The sequence below is a fragment of the Hippopotamus amphibius genome, chromosome 7, assembly GCF_030028045.1.
Source record: "Hippopotamus amphibius kiboko isolate mHipAmp2 chromosome 7, mHipAmp2.hap2, whole genome shotgun sequence".
Classification (NCBI taxonomy): domain Eukaryota; kingdom Metazoa; phylum Chordata; class Mammalia; order Artiodactyla; family Hippopotamidae; genus Hippopotamus; species Hippopotamus amphibius.
The window spans coordinates 124,852,639-124,875,113 of NC_080192.1; the positions used below are offsets into that span (position 1 = coordinate 124,852,639).

Genomic DNA, 22,475 nt, shown 5'->3' on the forward strand with positions numbered 1-22,475 from the left:
TAAAATAAAAAAGCTGCAAGGATATATTGTACAGCACAATGAATACAGCCAATATTTTATAACTTCAAATGGTATAATCTATAAAAATATTGAATCATGATGCACATCTGAAACTAATATAATACTCTGAATCAACTATACTTTAATTAAATAAATAAATAAAACTTTATGTACTCACTGAAATTCTATTTGTATGTGAAAATTAGAAATAGAATAAATGCCCATCAATAGAGAAATAGCTAAATGATGGTATATGTCTACAATGGAATATACAATGTAGCCAGTGAAAAATGAAATACAAGGCTATAAGCCACCATTTAGAAAGCTAGTCATGATACAGAAAGTGAAAAAAGCACTTAAAATATAGTAAGTAAATTATTCTGTTTTTACTTAAAGGGAAAAAACAAAATAACAAACGTATACACATTGTAATATGTTTACATATTAATAGAAGCTATACTTTCAAAAAAACCTTATGACATGGGAAAATCCCTACAAAATTAGGTGAAATGAGTAGACTACAAAATTGTATATGCAACTATATAAACAAAAGCAGTGCAATATTAATAAACAAGGGTGACTGACTACCTCTGAGCAATGTGACTTTGTTCTTTATACATTTTATTTTCCAAAATGCATGTTATTTACAAAATCAAAAAAAAAAAAAAAAAGTTTTGTCTTCTTTTTAAATGGGAGCCCAGATGACCAAAACACTGTTATGCTTTAGCAAGTCAGGAATGATTCAAACCCTACAGAATACAGGAGATTGAATATAAAATGATGTAGTGAGTTCAGGTACAAAGAAGACCTTTTAAAATACATATTTACCAAACTTGCCCAATAGAAAGAATGCTATCTCCTTCAGACTGGTTACTTGGAATACTATATTTATTCTGACCTTGTATTACTACGAGTATTTTTGAACTTTCATAGTTTGAAATGTCCTTTGATCAGCTCAGGTGACATATAAAAAGGTAATTCTCAACTGTATTTACACCTTATTTTTAAGTAAAAATGCTATTAACCAATATCATCACCCAACCTTACCACCTAGGTAGGTCCTAAAATAGTTTTGGGGTCATTTTAAACTACTGTGATTTCAAAGAACAGAGACCTAGCACAAATTCAGTTAGTTAAAACATTATGCTTCAGCTTTTGAAGACATGTTTTGAGACTGGGAATAGACTCTGGCCTTCAGAAAAGGTTCCCTCCAGATAAACTATTCATTACCATCAACATCACCTTTCCATACATGTCCAACGACCTCCTCCAATCCTTTTCACTCATGAGCTTCCTGCCTTGGAGGGTCCTCTCGCCAGAGGTGACAATTATCAAAAATCCTACCATCTCTTCAAGACCAAGCTTCAAATACATCTGCTCTGTGAAGCTGTTGCCCTTTTGAACTCCAAAAGCATTTCAATATCTGTACTGCTGATTTGATCAGCACGTGCTATTTTTATATTGACATTCTTTTAATATATTCTGACTTCCCAGTTATAGTTTATAAGGAATTGGAAGATATGTTTTCCATCTCCAATGCAGTTCACTGGAAATACACATTGAGTGGCCCATCCAAGAAACACAACAGGCATTTGTTCACTTTGCTCTATATAAGGATTGGGACAGTATTATTAGTTTGGGCCTGATGGACTGCAGTGAGCCTTGAATGGCTGCCTAAGAAGTGTGGGTTTTATCCTGCAATAATCTAGAAATGAAAATTCTTTTTTTTTTTATAAATTTATTTATTTATTTATTTATTTATTTATTTATTTATTTATTTAATTGGCTTCGTTGCTGCAAATGGGCTTTCTCTAGTTGCGAGCGGGGGCTACTCTTCATTGTGGTGCACGGGCCCCTCACTGTAGTGGCTTCTCTTGTGGAGCACGGGCTCTAGGCATGTGGGCTTCAATAGTTGCGGCACACGGGCTCAATAGTTGTGGCTCACGGGCTCTAGAGCACAGGCTCAATAGTGGTGGCGCACGGGCTTAGTTGCTCTGTGGTGCATGGAATCTTCCCAGAGTAGGGCTCAAACCTGTGTCCCCTGAATTGGCAGGCGGATTCTTAACCACTGCGCCACCTAGGAAGTCCTGAAAATTCTTAAGCTCAAAAATGATGTGATAAAAGTGTATTTTAGCAAAAGCACTCCTTAGTCCACAGCTGCCAGATCTGGGCGAGGCAGTAACATCTAAAGCAAGGAAGACAGTCGGGTAAGCATAAAGAGTTAAAAGTCCGAAAGCACTGGCTTCTCTAACACTTTCAGTTCTGGGCAAGTTATATGACTTCTTAAAAGTTTCATTTTCTTTATCTATAAAACAAAGATGAGAAAACCAGAACCTATTAGCTGTCGTGAGTATTACAGAAAATAAAACACACCACAATGCCTGACAAGCACACTGCACTGAGACACCAATTCTCTGACATCAACTGGCTGTCCTACAATTCAATTCTGATACTTATTACCTAGAGTGAGCATCAGATTCCACAAGTGAGGGGGCAAGATACTTAACAAAACTGCCTTTGCTTCAGATGCCCCCAAGCTATCAGAACCAATAACTGACTTGGCTACAAATTCAGGGGTTCCCACAGTCCTCCTTCCAGTGAAACAATTTGCCAGAATGACTCACAGAACTCACTAAAAACACTCTACTTAAATGGTTATAATTTGATTATAAAGGATACAACTCAGGAACAGCCAAGTGGAAGGCATGTGTAGGGAAAGGTCTAGGGAGAGATGATGGAGAGATTCAGAGCTCCCACGTCCTCTCTTTAAGAAATTTAGGTGTCACCCTCCCAGCACATCGATGCATTCAACAACCCAGAAACTTCAGTGTCCCAAAGTTTATATAAGGGGTTTCATTATATAGGCATGATTGATTAAATCATTGGCTACATGATTGGATTTAATCTCTAGTCCCTCTCCCTACCCCAGAGATCAGGAGGTGGTAAAGTTTCCACCCACCAACCAAAAGCTAAATCTTGCTGAACATCAAAAAAAATAAACGACCCAATTCAAAAAATGGGCAGAAGACCTTAACAGACATTTTTCCAAAGAGGACATGAAGATGGCCAACAGGCAAATGAAAAGATGCTCAACATCACTAATCATCAGGGAAATCATCAAATCAAAACCATAATGAGATACCACCTCACACCTGTCAGAAAGGCTATCAACAAAAAGAACACAAATAACAAATGTTGGCAAGGATGTGGGGAAAAAAGGGAAACATAGTACACTTCTGGTGGGAATGCAAGCTGCTGCAGCCACTATGGAAACAGTATGGAGGTTCCTCAAAAAACAAAACTAGAACTACCATATGACCCAGCAGTTCCACTCCTAGGTATATATCCAAAAGAAACAAAAACACTAATTCAAAAAGATACATGCATCCCAATGTTCATAGCAGCATTATTTACAATTGCCAAGATACAGAAGTAACCTAAGTGTCCATCAACAGATGAATGGATAAAGAAGACATGGTACTTACATATAATGGAATACTACGCAGCCATAAAAAAGAATGAAATTTTGCCATCTGCAGCAACGTGGATGGACTTAGAAGGAAAGTGAAATAAGTCAGGCAGGTTAAGACAATACTATAGGGACTTCCCTGGTGGTGCAGGGGTTAAGAATCCACCTGCCAATGCAGGAGACATGGGTTCCATCCCTGGTCTGGTAAGATCCCACATGCCGTGGAGCAACTAAGCCCATGTGCCACAACTACTGAGCCTGTGCTCTAGAGCCCACAAGCCACAACTATTGAACCCTCGAGCCACAACTACTGAAGCCCACGTGCCTAGAGCCCGCACTCCACAACAAGATAAGCCCCTGCAATAAGAAGCCCGAAGCCCGCACACTGCAAGGAAAAGTAGCCCTCACTCACCACAACTAGAGAAAGCCCAAGTGCAACAACAAAGACCCAATGCAGCCAATAAATATTTATTTTTAAAAAAAGACAATACTGTATAATATCACTTATATGTGGAATCTAAAAAAATTCAACTAGTGAATATAACAAAAAAGAAGCAAACTCACAGATTTAGAGAACAAACTAGTGGTTACCAGTGAGGAGAGGGAAGGGAGGAGGGACAATATAGGGGTAAAGGATAAAGAGATACAAACTATTTTGTATAAAATAAGCTACAAGGATACATTGTATAACACAGGGACTATAGCCAATATTGTATAACAACTATAAATAGAGTATATCCTTAAAAAAAAAAAAAACCAATATCAGCTTCAGGATACAAATTAAATAAAAATGACAACTTCACAAAAAATAAAAAAGAGCGAAATCTTTCTGGTATGGCCAGCCCCTCCCTTAAAACTATCTAAGGGCCCACTCTGGGTCACTTCATTAGCATAAACTCAGGTTAAATGGAGCTTATGAATAACGAAGGTTACTCCTATCACTCAGGAAATTCCAAAGGTTTTTGAAGGTCTGTGTCTGGAACCGGGGACAAAGACCAGATATATTCTTTATTAGATCACGTACACAATAAATGGAAGCCATTATTTTAGAAGCCAAGTAGTAGACTATTAACATAATGCAAGCATAAAGAAAATGCAGGGAAATGAAGGTAGGATTAAGAATGAATTTAGTGTTAGCCAAGTTGAGACTGAAGGCAATGACCACGGATTTCAAATGGACACTAGACAAATGGAGAACATGAGCCTAATGATGGGGGAGGACACAGCCAAAATCGGTTGTCAGAGTTTTCCACATAGATAACACCCCCACCCAAAAAAAAAACCGTCACTACTCAAAAGATACCAGCTAATGGTGTCACATAACCATCTACCTAAGTCACAAAAATAAAAAAGCAAGTTACCACACATAGCAGAAATGTAAGGGCTGAATTCTAGAACATATTCGATTTAACATTTTGAACTCTAAACAAAATGGTACCTCCTTTTTAACATAAAGATTCAAAAAGAATCACATGACTAAATGCCAACCAGAAATCCTGGGTTTTGTTCTTTGACAGAAATGGACCATTTTATTTTCCATCAACAGAAAACTTATAAAACATCTAACAAAAATGTTTATTTTTCAAATAAAAGTTTACGAGACAACCATACAACATTTCAACACAATATAAAGAGAACAACAATTCAGAAAAACCTCCTGTTCAGATACATGAAGCAGGATGAACACTTCAAGCATGGAAAACCATTACACAGACATTCAAAGCTTTCAATATCCAGCCTTTAAAAAGTACATTCAGTGACTAGAAACTGCCTTGTTAATTGCCCATGGATCAGAAGCATCACAATTTATTTTTCCCTACAACGTACACATCATTTTATCCTTTTGATGTTAGCTTCCCAGAAGAGAGTCTCAACTCTGTCTTTCAGCCACTAAAGGTGACAAATGGGAGAAGAAAAGGAAAGTGAAGTTTGGGGACAGCATATTGGGCTAATCAGATGGTTCATGGTATAAAAGGACTATCTAATGGGCCCATGGAACCGAGACATTCAAGTACTGACTGGATTAATGAACAGGCTTATTAATTCAGGAAGCCTGGAAGACTGTGCTTAGCATAGGAATGCCAGAAGAGTATGATGAGAGACCAATAACCTGCCCCATGTCCCATGCCCCCAGATGGGGGGGGGGGGGGGCAGGCAGCTATGTTAAAACTGGCCAGGTCCTTGGAGTTTCAGCTTTCCCCCTGACAGCAACACCCTTAGGCAAAATTTGGACAGTGAAGGCAAAATCTGAGCCCAGAGCTAAACCTCCAGATGGAATGGGGTAGGGCTGCAACTCCCCTCCCCACAGTACACAACAAATTGGGGTATTCAGGTTCCAAAGATGGCGAGAGGAACCCCAAGAACTTCTGTAAGAAAGCGAGCAGGTGTGACTTTCTCCCCACTTCCTGGACCCTGGGTCTAAAGCCAAATTACAAGGACTATTTTACTTTGCATAAAACTTTAGAAATGTTTGTATTAGGCAGATTCTTGCTTTTATTTACAGTAGTACTTAATTTTGTTACCTCAAAATCAATGTATAAGCCAGTTATAACTATGGTTATCTACCAGTGTATGAGGGTAAATCAAAAATTATCTGCACTCTGGCTAGAGAATTTACAGAAATTTTAATATAACAGAAGTGTGGATAATTTTTGACACACCCTCGTATAAACTCCTTGTTGTCCACATAGGAGTTCAGAATCAGCTTCCCCCAAACGTGTCACTTTTGCAAGAAGATTATTTTGAGCTAAAGGCAATCCAGACCCAGCAGGTTCAAGAGACACTACCAACTCTCCCTTAACCACCTAGAAGAATTTTTTTTAAATAAACTTCTTAAATTCGTTATCTATTTTATACATATTAGCATATATATGTCAACCCCAATCTCCCAATTCATCCCACCACCCTACTCCCCACTTTCCCCCCTTGGTGTCCATATGTTTGTTCTCTACATCTGTGTCTCTATTTCTGCCTTGTAAACTGGTTCATCTGTACCATTTTTCTAGATTCCACAAATATGTGTTAATACCACCTAGAAGAACTTAAGTTGGGAATTTGTCCCAGAAAAAGAGTAATCGTCAGAGATTAATTTTATCTAAGTGGCCCCATCTGTATAACAGGGCAACCATCTATCTAATTACCCAACATCTGCTCTTCTTCTTCTGTTCTGTGAATGACCCTTTTGTCTTTGGAAGTCCCAAGCCCCTTTCCCATTCCTTAGCTCAGGAATGACATCCATACGTCATTTTACCTTTCTGTCTTTGAACCTCTCATGTATGTGAAGTTCCTGACCTTCTCATGTACATGGGATTCCTGTGTGTACAAAATTAGATTTGATTTCTCCTGTTAATCTGTCTCATGTCAATTTAATTCTTAGACCAGTCAGAAGAATTTACAAAGGTAGAGGAAAGTCTTCCTCCTTACATTCACTCGGTAGTGCATTCAGGCTTATTTTCATTATCCTAAGCTAATAGTAGCTGAGGATGCCCTTGGCTTGAACTATCCCCCAACTTGCTCCAATTACATAACCCACAGAAGGCTGAGGTCTTTCCCAGACCAGTGCTAATTTTTCTGAGGGACTTAAATTCTCTCAGCCTCAGGAACCCCTCTTTTAACTCAACCAATTTACCAATTCTATCCTCCCATCTACCCAAACCCACAAACCCCTCAGTAAAAACACTGGTAAACACTGAGGGTCAGAGGGAACAGCCAACTTAAATAACAGATATCCTTGAGCCATCTTTCCAGCTCCTCCCTCTTCTTCCATCAGCCCACATCCCTACTCACCCCCAAATTGCCCTTAAAACTCCAAATAGTTATCCCTGGTTAAGCAAAATTCAGCCCTTTCCAGGTCTACTCACTGGTGTGCATGCCCACATCTATCAAGGTGCTGAGCTCTAAAGTCTTCCATCTATCTGGATCCACCCTCCAAATTATTTTAAGGCAAAAAGAATATTTCTGTTTCCCTGGTAAGCCCCATTTCCAGCCCTACTGCTTCTTCCTAGTACAAAGGCAAGCAGAACAGGATCCCCTCAATCAATGTTTACTGAATTACCAGGCTGCTGTTCTAACGAATGGCTCACCAGATCAAACTCTACATTTCTCTCTCTCAGAGCAGCAAGGTCACTTGCATGTTTAAAATGTCCTCCCTTCCAAAAACAATTACTGTCAGTTACTTCTTCCATTCTCTCCAATTATCGCCAGTGAAACTTATGACCTAACAACCAAGTAAAAAGTTTTTTTCTTTTTTTTTTTAACAGTTTAAGAAATTAAGTCTAAGGAACGTAAAATTAGTTGCCCACAGCCTTCTAACAATAAACAGCAGAGTTCTTAAGATGCATGAGGTACTGGGAGAAGGGTGATGCTTACAACAGCTTTTTAGTCCCCACAAAAATCACAACTGTGAAAAACAGCACTGTGACCCCTTTTTATAGTGGGTAAACAGACTGAGGTTAAAAAAGTAAAATTCCCTGCTCCAAATCACTACAGTAAGTGCTCCTGTGGGATTCAAGCACATCAGGTTCACGCTGTTAAAAGAATTGTTCAAACAAACAAAAAGATAACAGTGTCTCCCATACAAACATAAAATGAACACCTGTCTATGATTTTACTTAACTCATTAATTAATTATGGAATAAATAAGATGTTTCATCTGGTTCAAAAGTGAATCCAAAGAACACAAACATACAGGCAATCAGGAATGGTGAAATGGATTTGCTTAACAGATCCAAAACCGGCTTCTCCCACAAAAGAGGAAAAGAAATCAATAGTACCTCCAACCAACAAAATTCACTGGCATGACTAAGGACAGGAATAATTTGCACTGCTGTCAGTTATTCACAACTTACGTTATAAAATAAATCAAAAAATAATAAAAGCTGTAGATCCCAAAGATTAGCTCTCCAGGAAACATGCTTTAGACCACCTAGTTTCTACTGAAGACACTGCATAGACTTTCACAAATTTTCCTTAAATAGTTTTTTTTTTTAAGCTCTTTTACAGTTTGTAGTGTATATATGTCTATGCTACTCTCTCACGTCATCCCAGCTTCCCCTTTGCGGCCTCCCCCCACCCCCCGCCCACCGTGCCAACCCCATGTCCTCCAGTCCATTCTCTGCATCTGCATCTTTTTATTTTCAAGCTCTTTATTGGAAAATAATTGCTTTACACTCTTGTACCAGCTTTTGAGGTACACCAAAGTGAATCAGCTGTATTTATACATATAACCCCATATCCCCTCCCTCCCAGGACTCCCTCCTACCCTCCCTGTCCTGGCCCTCTAAGGCATCACCCATCATCAAGTTGATCTCCCTTTGTTATACAGCAACTTCCCACTAGCTATCTATTTTACAGTTGGTAGTGTAACTATGTCTATGCTACTCTCTCACTTTATCCCAGCTTCCCCTTCGCCCCCCGCCCCCCCAACCCCGTGTCCTCCAGTCCATTCCCTGCATCTGCATCCTTATCCTTGCCCTGTCACTGGGTTCATCAGTACCATTCCTTACATAGTTCTTAACCACCATGCACAATGCCTTTTTCTTCTTTTAGGAAAAAATTCACAGCTTCAAGATCTCTGACAACCATTAGAAAAACTGACTTAGTCCCCTCCAATAAAACTAATCTTTCACTACAATAATTTTTTTCTATCACATATTAAACCATAAGTTTAGAATTATGAATTGTCAAGCTTCTTAAGAGATCTAAAACGAATGAGGGTTTGGTTTTACTGAACAATGACAAAGAGAACTACTCTCTGAAGGAAAAAAGACATAGTTAAGGGACTTCCCTGGTGGTCCAGCAGTTAAGAATCTGCCTTCCAATGAAAAGGATATGGGTTCGATCCCTGGTTGGGGAACTAAGGTCCCATATATGCCACAGGGCAACTAAGCCTGAGTGCCACAACTAGAGAGCCCGCCTGCTGCAACGAAAGATCCCACGAACCTCAACAGACCCAACACAGCCAAATAAATATTAAAAAAAAAAAAAAAGACATAGTTAAATTGTCACTTCTAAGTAACTGACCTAAAATTAACTTAAGTGTCTAACTGGCCAATTTATGCATCTTAATTTCCATCCTATGTTTTCTTCCATTAAAAAATAAATAAATAAATCCCAGTCCAACTACCAACTATCTATTCGTAAAATCGAATAGACATACTGCTCCTACTGCTCCAGCTAAGTGCGACTAAAAACCCTGGACATCATATATGAAACAAACAAAAGACTCTTGAAGGTGGCGAGAAGGCACACTAGCTAGGGAGGGACCTTGGGACCCGTGGGACAACATGGTGGTGAGTTCTCTGGGTTTTCCTCTTGCCTCATACCACGTGGACACAGCTGAAGCAGCTAGTAATCCAGAAATGCCAATGGCGGCAGACGAAAAAGTTCCTGCTCTTTCAGAGAACCAAGAAAAGAGCAGCAGAGCAAAACAAAAAACTTGTAGACAGTAACCACTGGCCTCCAGCCAAAAACCATAGGAAAAACTGTGGCTCACCCCCACCCACGACAAGATAAGCCAAGTAGAGAGCCTAAACTTTCCCTTTCACCAGGCTGCACTGTTGTGCTTCAACATTGTAAGAGGTGACCCCCTTACTCCCTCCCCTTACACCCTCCCCTCACCCCTGCAGGGGTGATAGCAAAGGCAGAAATTTCTCCCCTTGCCAGGTAGGGGTAAGACCACCCCCCCTCCCCACCCCCACCCCCCCTCCCCACCCCCACCCCCCCCCACCCCTCGCCTTCCCCTGACTTACAGTGTCTATTAAGTTCACCTGGAGAGCCTGGACTTCTACTGCCATGACAGTAATGAGGCTCCCCTTCTCATCTCCACCAGGACGGCTTAAGACATGGCCTAGTAGAGGGTCAGGACTTTCTCTAACCTCCAGGTGTAAGAAGGCCATCCCCTCCCAGTGGTGTCAGTACAGGCCATGTGGGGAACAGCAAGAAGGGAGAGTCGTATCAGCGAAGGCCTAGAGAGGAACTGAAACTCCCACCTCTGCCCACCAGCAGCAAGGAGCCCCACTTTGTGTGTCAATAGACCAATTCCTCAAAAGCACACAACTCACCCAAAATGAAATAGATAATTTGAATAGCCCTGTACTATTAAGGAAATTAAACTCGTAATCAAAAACCTCCCGAAAAAGAAATCTCCTGGCCCAGATTGTTTCATGAGAGAATTCTACCAAATATTTAAGGAAGAATTAACATAATCTCTTCCGGAAAACACAAGAATAGGGAGCACTTCCCAATTCATTTTATGAAGCTAGTAATTCCCTGATGCAAAAACCAGGAGAAGAAAGTACAAAAAAAAAAAAAGAAAGAAAACATGAACATAGGCACAAAAATCCTTAGTTCAATATTCAAGAATCAATGTAATCCACAGTATTAACAAACTGAAAAAATACATATTCACACAATTATACTGATCTATACAGAAAAAAATTATCTGATAAAAATTAATCCTGTTCATGAGAAAAACTCTCAGAAAAAAAAAGGGAATACAGGTGAACTTCCTCAATTAGATAAGGAGCATCTATTAAAAAGAAAAATGCAGCAAACATTATTACACCTAATGCTAAAAGAAAAAATGAACAATGCATTGCCCCTATTATTGAAAACAACAATGTCCACTCTCACCACTCTTATACAACACAGTACTGGAAGTTCTAGTCGATGCAAGAAGGCAAGAAAAGGAAATAAAAGTCATACAGAAAGAAGAAATAAACCTGGCCCTATTTGCAAATGACATGATGGTTTACATAGATAATCCCAAGAAATAAACCCCAAAACCTCCTAACATGTGAGTTCAGTAAGGTTGCAGACATAAATATACCAAAAAAAAAAAAAAAAAAAGCAACTGCAAACTGCATTTCAATTGAAAAGACAACCTATAAAAGGAAACTTTTGCAAATCATATACATGATAAGAGGCTTATAACTAGAATATATAAAGAACTTCTATAACTCAGCAGTAAAAAGGCAAATAACCCAATTAAAAAACAGGCAAGGGATCAAACAGAATGCTTAACAACCACAAGAAAAGTTGTCTGATATCATTTGCCATCAGGGAAATGCAAATCAAAACCACAATGAGATATCACCTCACACCCAGGAGAACGTTTTATTATAACGTCTCTAGAATGGCTATAATCAAAAAGATAATAAAGTGTTGGAGGAGGATGAAGAAATATGGGAACGTCCATACACTGAGATGGGATTGTAAAATGGTACAGCCTGGAAAAGTCTGACAGTTCCTCGAAAGATTAAACATTACCATGACCAAGAAATTCAACTTCTAGTTATATACCAAAAAAAAAATATTACAACAAACATCTGCACAAAAACCCTGTATATGAATGTCTATCAACAGATGAGTGGATAAATAAAATGTGACATATCCACACAATGGAGTATTATTCCACCATAAAAAGGGATTAAGTACTGTTACATGCTACAACAGGGATGAACCTTTAAAATATTATGCTAAATTAAAGAAGCCAGTAACAAAAGACCACTTATTGTGTGATCCTACCTAAAGGAAATGCCCAGAACAGGCAGAAAGTAGATTAGTACTTGCCTAGGTCAAAGGTGGGAGGATGAAGGGAGATGAGGTGTCATTGCTAATGGATACAGGGTTTCTTTTTGAGGTGACAAAAATGTTCTAAAATTAATTGTGGTAATGGTTGTACAACTCAATGAATATAGTATTAAAAATCACTGACTATCAGATCCACAGCTGACTTCTCTGTTGAAACTGACAAGCTGATTCTAAAATTCATAAAGACTTACAAGGGACCCAGAATAGACAACACAATTTTGAAAAAAAAAGTACAAAGTAGGAGGACTCATACTTCTCATTTTCAAAACTTACCACAAAGAAATGGTAATTAAGACAGTTTGGTACTAGCATTGGGATGGGAACATATTAATGACTGCCAGAGATCAGAGAAGGGGTGTGAAACTATCAAAGGACCACATAAAAAATCCTTATGGTGAAGCTGTTCAGTATCTTGGCTATACCAATGTCAATATTCTGGTTGTAATGTTGTACTATAGTTTTGCAAAATGTTACCATTGCGGAAAAGTGTACAAAGGGTATATGGCATCTTTTTTGTATCATTTTTTACAATTGCACGTAACTCTACAATTATCTCAATATAAAAAGTCTTAAAAAAAAAAAGGAATCCTTAAACTTGTCTGTATAACAAATTCACATAAACACAGAATATTAGTTTTTCCCAAAAGAAGGTGGGCAGAATGGAAACATGTATATGAAGAGAGAAAGAAAGAAGTTGATTCTAACTTTGTGATTTTAAGAAATTAATCTCTTCACCTGCAATACATAGATTAACAAATACCGTGTCTATATAATGACCCTCTCAAAAGATACCCATGTAATGTATTAATCCCTAGAACCTGTAAATGTTGCCTTAGCAGCAAGGAAAAAAAAAAAAAAGAAAAAAGAAAAAAGAAAAAAAAAAAGAAACAAACAAACAAAAAAATTCGTAGATATGATTAAAATAAACGTTTTGAGATTGGGGGATTATCCTGGACTATCATGGTGGGCCCTAAATATAATCACATATATCCTTTCAAAAGGGAGGCAGATGACAGACAGAAGAGAAGGCAGTGTGACCACAGAGGCACAGAATGCAGCGATGTGGTCACAAGCCAAGGAATGCAGGTGTCACCAGAAGCTAGAAGAGGTCAGGCGTAGATTCTCCCCTAGAGCCTCTGGATGCGGCAGAAACTGTACCTACTCAACTCTGTCCCCATCACCAAGTTCATGGTAAGCGTCCAAAAATGTTCAAGTTAAGCAAATAAACACTTTGGTATTCAAACCACTTCTAGTTACCATCATTCTCCTCCATAACCCCCAAAAGGCAAATTTTTATTTAAAGGCTATACAATTTAAAGAAAAAATAATTCTAAGAAAGTAATTGTATTACAACAGGAAGGCAGAAGTAATCACTCAGAAAAAGATGCCTCCCCAAGGTACCTAACATTTACATGGGGAAAGAGTCACTGTCAGAGTTAAAAACAGCCCTTTCAGTCCACACTCCCAGCCACGCAGAGCCTAAGAATGGCTGCCACCACTCACTTCTTTCTTCTTTATTCCTATCTCTTATCCATCATTTGCTTTGTGACACCACTGGACACCAGCTCACCAGGGAGATATGCTATGTCCCTGCTCCACAAATTCTCCCGAGGGGGTTAACTTTCACTTACAAACATAAAATGGAGGTGATCTCTTATTTGAGATGGAAAACTAAGAGCAGCATAAGTCTTCCCTTTATCATCCCTAGAACAGTAATCTCCTTCCTGTGAGGAAGTGAGCAGTGTAAGTGTTCCGAAACCTCAACTGTGACAGACCACTGATAAAGTGGTTAATCACCTCCAATCAGCTTTCCCTGGTGGCTGCCACTCAGACTTCCATTCCATCTGCCTCCCAGGGCATCACCATAGGATCCCCTGGTCCCCACTGCCAGTTAGAACTAGGGAGAGGTGCAATGAACACCCTCAAATCTGACTGAAGCTCACAAAGACCTTTTTTGAGCTTTACCTCACTGTTACAGGGAACTCACCAAAGGCTTTTCTTAGCTCCATCACTACATACAAAACCTTGCAGCCAAAGGAATCACAACTTAGTACTCATTATCCAAGAGCAATCAGCATAGATGGGAAAAAGCCACACAGTACTTTCTCTTAAACAGGGACCACATTTCATATTGATGAAAAAAGAAATTTGATTAGACTATTCCCCCCCATAATTAAACAAAATACAAATCATTATTTTCATAATGTATCTCATATTTACCAAACTTAGGTTACACTTGAAACTATGCACTAATTTTTAGGACATGGAACAATCAATTGATACAGTTTGGAACATAACTTTGTGACCAAATTGTAAATCAGCATGATATGATAGCCTTAATTTCATACTTGCCTTTTGCAAGACAATTACATAAAAGACATTTTTGTAAAAAAAAAAAAAATCTAGATTTCACCATTTATTCCCCTGGAGGCTCTCATACTCCTTTTAAATTCTTTTAAAGCACCTCTCATTGTCATTTGTGGTGGGGGATTTCCCTGGTGGTGCAGTGGATAAGACTCCACGTTCCCAAAGCAGGGAGCCCCGGTTCAATCCCTGGTCAGGGAACTAGATCCCACATGCATGCCGCAACTAAGAGTTCACATGCCACAACTAAGAGTTCACATGCCACAACTAAGGAGCTGGTGAGGCGCAACTAAGACCCAACACAACCAAATAAATTAAAAAAAAAAAATTAAAAAGAGTTACTTGGTCTAACACTGCCAAATTCTCACTAGCACCTCTTTTTAAACTAAAGTATAACAGAAAGTATACAAAACTTAGGTGTGCACAAATCTTAGGTGTGCCACATGTATACACCCATGTAACCACTAGCCATCTCAGGATACACAACATTTCCAACATCCCAGAAGGTTCCCTCATGCCCCTTCTAGTTATTACCACCACTACCCCTCAGAGGAACCACTGTTCTGACTTGGAAACAGTTGTTGCCTGTTTTTGAACTTCATTTAAACGGAGCCACACAGTATGCAATCTTTTATCTGGCTCGTTAAGTCCATGAGATCCATGAGTGTTGATGTGTGCATCAGCAATAGTTCATTCTCTTTTACTGCTTCTGTAATGTTTCATTTTATAAATATACCACAATTTATTCATCCATTCTACTGATGATGTCCATTTGGGTTATTATAAACAAAGCTGCTATGAAAATTCTTTCACTTTTTTTTTTTTTTTGGTAGAATATACATCTATTTCCCTTGGGTATATACTTAAGAATGGAAATGATGAATTATGGGTAGGATTAGACAGAGTCAGTTTTCCAAGATGACTGTACCATTTACATTCCTACCAAAACATTTACAAGATCCCATTGCTCTACATCCTTGCCAATAACAGCAGTGACAACAGTTTTAATTTCAGCCATTCCAGAAGATAGATAGTAGTAGCTCATTGCTGTTTTTCATTATTGTATTAATTAATTTGCATTTCTCCGTTGACTGATAATGTTGAACACCTTTCTATACAAATACTGACTATACAGAGATCCTCTTTTAGAAAGTGCCTATTCAGGGACTTCCCTGGTGGTGCAGTGGTTAAGAATCTGCCTGCCAACGCAGGGGACACGGGTCTGATCCCTGGTCCAGGAAGATTCCACATGCACAGAACAACTAAGCCTGTGCGCCACAACTACTGAGCCCGTGTGCTGCAACTATTGAAGCCCATGTGCCTAGAGCCTGTGCTCCACAACAAGAGAAGCCACTGCAATGAGAAGCCAACACATCACAATGAAGAGTAGCCCCCTCTCCGTAACTAGAGAAAGCCCATGCACAGCAACACAGCCAATTAATTAACTAATTAATATTTTTAAAAGTGCCTATTCAAAACTTTTGTGCATTTCTAAATTGTCTTTTTCTTATTAATTTTACACAATACACACACATTCTGGATGTGAGTCCTTGGTCAGATAGATGAATTACAAATTTCTTCTTCCAGTCTGTATTTTGCCCTCCATTCTCTTAATGGTGTCTTTAGATGGAGAGAAATTTTCAATTTTAATGATGTCTGAGGTCAAATTTATCAGTCATTGTTACAGTCATTGCTTTAAGTCTTTTTTAAGAAATCTGTGCCTACTCTACTCAGTAGTTCTTTGATTTGTGCTTATGGTTTGAATGGTTCTCAACCTTGCTCTAAATTCATGAATTCCTACATCTTTGCAAGGTTTACAACTTCACCTTCCAGTTGATTTGAAATACATTCCTGTTATGCTGTTGGTGATAGACAACTCTAGTGCTATGAATGTTTTAGCGGAAGTCAGTTTTACAACTAGAGGATTCATTTATGACTACTTCCATATTATAATGACTTCTGTAGAAATACATTAAAAACATGTTAGGGGCTTCCTAGGTGGCGCAGTGGTTAAGAATCCACCTGCCAATGCAGGGGACACGGGTTTGATCCCTGCTCCAGCAAGAACCCACATGCCGTGGAGCAACTAAGCCCGTGTGCCACAACTATTGAGCCTGTGCTTTAGAGCCCGTGAGCCACAACTGTTGAGCCCATGTGCCAGAAATACTGAAGCCCATGCACCTAGAGCCCATGCTCTGCAACAAGAGAAGCCACGGCAGTGAGGAGTCCGCGCATCACAATGAAAAGTAGGCCCCACTCACCGCAACTAGAGAAACGCCACGCACAGCAACAAAGACCCAACACAGCCAACAAATTAATTAATTTAAAAAAAAATTTTAAATATATTAACACGTATGTGCGGAATATACAAAAAAAGTGCAAATCAACCAGTTTCCAAGGCAGAAATAGAAACACAGATGTAGAGAACAAACATATGGACACCAAGTGGGGAAAGCGGCGGTTGGTGGGGGGGGGAATGAACTGATGAATTGGGAGATTGGGATTGCCATACATACATTACTAATGAGAAAAAAATATCAAATTGTACGCTTTAAATAGATGCAGTTTATTGTATGTCAATTGTACCTCAATAAAAGTTCTTAAAGAAAAAAAACATAATGTTAAAAAAGGGGAAAAAATCCTCTAACATCTGTTATTCTAACATTTTACCCCAAATATACCTTAGATGATTCTTCCCACTCCCTTTGAGTGGCTTTCCCCCAATGGGCCACTTTATCCTAAACCCTACTGACTTTGATGATATAAGTAAGTGTTCTGTAGTCTCAGAAATTAGAGGCTTCTGTTAAGCCAGGTTCTATAACACCTTATTTGACCCAACAACCTCAGAGGGTTTACAATTCTCCAGAAACCCAGTAACAAAGAACTCCTTGCTTCACCCTTTTTCCTAAATTAATTAACAGAATCTCCAATCTCCAACCATACAGTTACCAAAAACCCAAAACAAATAAATATAATACCTTAGTCTTCTCTTTACTTGCTCAGCAGGTGCTCCCCTGCCCCACCCAGTTATTCTTCACAACCAGCCAATCTTCCACTCTGCCTTCAAAATGTGTGGTGGACTCTGAACTTCGCTCTGTCACAGTTAATGCCCTGCCTCCCTCCCTCACCATCCCTGGTCTGGAGTATGGAAACTGCCCTTGAGTGGCCTCTTCCTTACATTCTGTCTCTGACCCTGTCACCACCAAGGTCCCCCCTCCAGAACATAAAGTTGATCATGTTACTCATCTGACTAGGATCCTTCTACAGGTCCCACTGCACACAGGATAAAGTCACTTCTTAGTTAAGAATTCACAATCTGGCCCTAACCTTTCCTGGCTTCTTTCTTAGCAACTCCTGCAAAACTCTGGCCTGATCCCTGGGCACACATGCCCTCTCACTCATCCTAAGATTGCACTGCTCCCTTCTTTGGCTAGAAGCCTCTTCTCCCTTTATCCTGCAAGCAGCTCCCTTCCTTTCTTGCCACAGGACCACCTCAGCAGAAGCAACTCTTCCCCAGTATGTGTTTCTGCAGCTCTCTGTACCCACTGCAACTATATTTGAGTCCTTACCATCTACATTAGTAAATCACTTATTTTCTCACTCAGGATCAGGAATTAATCTTTAAACCCAAGGACTTGGCAGGGCAATCCCATGAAGGCTCAATGAAAGAATGAATGTCCCAGCTGCTTTTATTCATGTCACCTTTTTTTTACAAATAGAGGTGTACAAAAATTAGTACAAATATGTCAAAGCAATGAACCTAACACAAATTGTCTTTTAAAAGTCACCCAGCAAAGTATTCTTCTGGAGTTTAATAAAAACTAAAATCTTTCTCAATTACTGATTTGTGCTTCCTGTTAGAAATTAGTAACAACTCTTTGTTTTAATATACTTTTAAAAATAATGGACATCAGACTTCCTAGGTGGTGCAGTGATTAAGAATCCGCCTGCCAATGCAGCAGACACAAGTTCAATCCCTACCCCAGGAAGATACCACATGCCATGGAGCAACTAAGCCCGTGCACCACAACTATTGAGCCTGCACGCTATAGCCTGTGAGTCACAACTATTGAGCCCATGTACCACAACTACTGAAGCCCATGCACCTAGAGCCCGTGCTCCACAAGAGAGGCCACCACAATGAGGAGCCTGTGCGCCACAACAAAGAGTAGCCCCTGCTTGCCACAACTACAGAAAGCCTGCGTGCAGCAACAAAGACCCAATACAGCCAATTAAATAAATACTTATTAAAAAAATAAAATAAAATAATGAGCATCAACGGTGGGTTGACTATATCACTTAACCAAAGTAACTGTAGTCATCACCATATAAATCACTATTGGATGCCAATGGAATGAATCATAGTTATTACTGACACACATAAAAGACCACAAACAAAATTACTTCACTGAAAGTTTGCTCATATATATCCTCCTAACACATAACATATCTGCATGATATAGGAAGATGGTATGCATGGTGGTTAAGAACATAGTCTGGGGCTTCCCTAGTGGCGCAGTGGTTAAGAATCTGCTTGCCAATGCAGGGGACACAGGTTCAAGCCCTGGTCTGGGAAGATCCCACATGCCATGGCTCAATTAAGCCTGTGAGCCACAACTACTGAGCCTGTGCTCTATAGCCCGCGAGCCACAGCTACTGAGCCCACGCGCGACAACTACTGAAGCCCACACGTGCCTAGAGCTGGCGCTCCACAGCAAGAGAAGCCACCACACTGAGAAGCCAGAGCACTGTAATGATGCGTGGCCCCTGCTCTCGCAACTACAGAAAGCCCACTCACAGCAACAAAGACCCAATGCAGCCAATAAATAAAAAATAAATTTAAAAAAAAAGAAACATAGTCTAGCATCATAATGCTAGTCATGCAATTTGGAGAAACTAACTTGAAACTTCAATGTGCCTCAGTTTCCTCATCTGTTAAACAAAGATGATAAAGTACTCACTTCACAGTGTTGCTGGGTGAGGGAGCCCATATAAGACTCTTGGAACAGTGCCTAAGGAGTAAGTGCATAGTAATAAATGTCAAGTGTCATCGCAGTGCTTTTAACTTTTTAAGCCCTTTCAAGTATACATTTTTTTTCTCACAACAGCACAGTGAGATTGCTTGGAGGAGAAATGCTTTGTCCATTTCAAAGATAAGGTACTGATAAGAGAGGTCATAGGATTTCCCTAAGATATTTTAAGCGGCAGAGTAGGAACTAGAAACTACACCTAACCCCAGCCCCAGACTAAACTGACCAAATAAATCGCCATGGATGCAGTGTGAAAGAAACATTCTTTTGGGTTTTTCCCCATTGTTTACCCTTGGTCATCACCAACAGCCAAACTAAGCACGTGGTGGGAAGAAATGGACCACCATTTGCTCAAGCTAGAAGGTAGAAGCCTCATTTTCACAGTGCCTGGTGCATAGCAGTTAGTCCAAAGACAACTACTGATAAGAAGCAAAAAGTACCACTGTACTTTCTCAATAACACAAGACACTCCACAAAATCAAGACTGCTACCAAAACCAAAAGTCACTTAATATACTTATCTGTCACATCAAAATACAATGTAGCAATAGGAACTCCTTTAAAAGAAACAAAAATTTAATGAATCTTTTACTCTCAAAATACCAGTTTTGCAAAAAGGACTTTCATCAAGACAGTCTTTTGAAAACTAACCCAATTAGTTATATTTCCTAACAGGCCTCTGCTCAAATAAGGGACCGACATGAATGGATAAAATTTCATTTCTGTAAGACCTCCATCGATACTTATCTTCATCACATTCCTGGGCTTAAACTGAATGTCAGTCCTCAGTCTTACACGCAGCCACGTGCACATGGACTAGAGTTAATGAACTTCGAAGGCAGAAGCAATGCTCCCAGGGAACCCACCCGAATCAAGGAAGTACAAGGAAGAAAAACGTCTCCCCAACACCTAAGCGCCCGAACTTTTTATTTCTTCTCTTCAAATGAACAAGTAGGAACTCGGGTTCACCTTAAAGAACAGACTTGACATCAATCCCTGGCCAGGGCCTTCCTTTCCTTTCGTGGCACTGCCACTCTGGCACCTACAGCAGGTGCCCGGAGGATGCACAGAGAAGCCAGCTCCAGCCCCTGCCCTGGACACTTCACATCCTAGCCTCGCACGTGGCAGCCACTCGGGACCTTCTGCACACCTGATTTAACAGCGGAAGCGCTTGGACTGTGTTCGAAGCGGTGCAGCTCCCAGACCCGCCCAGCTCTGGAGCAGGAAGGTCCTGGTGCTCTTCTGTAAACACCGACCAGGCACCTGGCCCTCCTCCTCCCGCGCCCACGTCGCCCCGGCCCGAGGCGCCCCGCGGCCCCCGACGCCTCTGCTAGCCTCCGGGAGACGCTTCACGCGCCTGCTCTCGCCTGAGCCGGCGGCGCCGCCACCCACGTCTGCACCCCAGTTCCCAGTCCAGTGACCGTTACAGGGGGCCGCAGCCCGGGGAGGCCCGCGGCTCCAGAGGAAGAGCCCGTGGAGCGGCTCCCGCTCCGCCAACCCGGGGATCCCCCGGCCGCCGCCATTTTCTCCGCGCAGTCACCCCCACCTGACGGTTCCAGCCTCTCACCTGCGACCAGCAGAGGACGACGCGCGACGCGGTGGGAAGCGCGTGGGCAAGCTGGAGAACCCTTAGGGTCACAACCTCGGTGCAAAACCCGCCGCTAATTCATCCCGAAGCGGGAGGCGTCAGGCCCCGTCGCCCTAGTAATGCGTCCTGGCAGGCTCCATCCTGATTGGCTACGAGCACCGTGACGCAGCGGCGTTCCCGGCTGCGTGGGAAGCCCGGGTCCCCGGAGCTCCGCCCCTACTCCCGGTCCAGGGGCTCCCCTGTGCGCGACACTGAGGCTCCCTTAAAGGGACCATGCTGATTTCACTTTTGACCTCCAAGAGAGGAGGGATCTAGCGAGGGCGGGGTGTAGGGGTGTGTAGCAATAAAAAATAGGAAATGCTGGAGGGCATTGTCCCAGGGAACCTAGTGGTCCCTCTAACCCCTAGAGTTTCAGAGTGACAATAGAAGTCTGGATGTAACAAAGCAGGACCCTATGGGGCCTTCCCAGGACAGGCCTTCCCCCTATTCTCTGGTATAGCTCCTCTCTTGAAGTACCTAGATAGTAGTATTTGATGCAAATTTCCTGACTTGTTTTGCAGATATGAAAACCCCCACCAAATGGAAGATGTTAACTACTTGCTGGCCAGGAGCATATACCCCAGGCCTCCAGGAGCCTAAGGACTGAGAAAGTTAACATCTGTGACACCACCCTGTTCCCACATAATCAGCCAATCAGAGAATTGTGCACGATCTGTGTGTTGCAACCCACCCCTGCGCCCCAACGTCCCCCACCTGGCTTTTAAAAATGCTGTAACCCTTCCAGGAGCTGGAGGCTTTTGAGGGCATGAGCCACCTTGTTTCCTTGCATGGCCTTGCAATAAACCTTTCTCTGCTCCAAACTCCGACGTTTCAGTTTGTTTGGCCTCACTGTACGTCGGGCAGATGAACTTGTGTTAACATGAGGAGTTTAATTTACAAACTGTGGACTGACAAAAAATGCACAACCTAAAAATTGAGAATTACTTTTTCCTGGACGAACATACTGAGGACTTAAGCCCAGAAGGCAGCCTTGAGAGACTGTTCTGAAGTGGTAAGGGAGGAGCCAGGTTATTTAGGAGCTTTTGCAACAAAAACCAGGTACTCAGAACATTAAAAGATTACTGTTCATTAAAAACCAGACGTCTCAAGTTAATGAAGGTAGCACTTTTCTACCTGTGGGAAGATACAAGAGTCTGGGCTCACTGAAATCATTCCTTTGATACACGCCTTAACTATCTAGGGCCAGGATCCTGTTTTTTTCCATCCTGAACCCCCTCAGGGTGCGGTGGGGGTGGGGTGACAGCTGTAGTTGCTGATGGCTTGATGGCCGCAACATCCTTTGTTTCACTATATGGCAGGTGATATTCTTTGTCAACAAAGCCTAACCTACAGGGGCATATTGGTAGTAGAACCAGTTCTACTCAGGTTCCTGG

At 41.0% G+C, this 22,475-nt stretch overlaps 1 protein-coding gene across 4 annotated transcripts in view; it reads right to left on the reverse strand.

The window, feature by feature from the left end:
• LCLAT1 (lysocardiolipin acyltransferase 1) overlaps nt 1-21,187 on the reverse strand; it is a 188,161-nt gene extending 166,974 nt beyond the window's left edge. For 2 of the 4 annotated variants that reach the window (XM_057740983.1, XM_057740984.1), the window contains exon 1: nt 21,022-21,174. The gene's annotated coding sequence lies outside the window, so the exon portion shown is untranslated. Of the gene's footprint in view, nt 1-19,386; nt 19,438-21,021 lie in introns of all 4 variants that reach the window. The other 2 variants (XM_057740981.1, XM_057740982.1) reach the window with 2 other exon arrangements.
• Between the last annotated feature and the right edge of the window lie 1,288 nt (nt 21,188-22,475).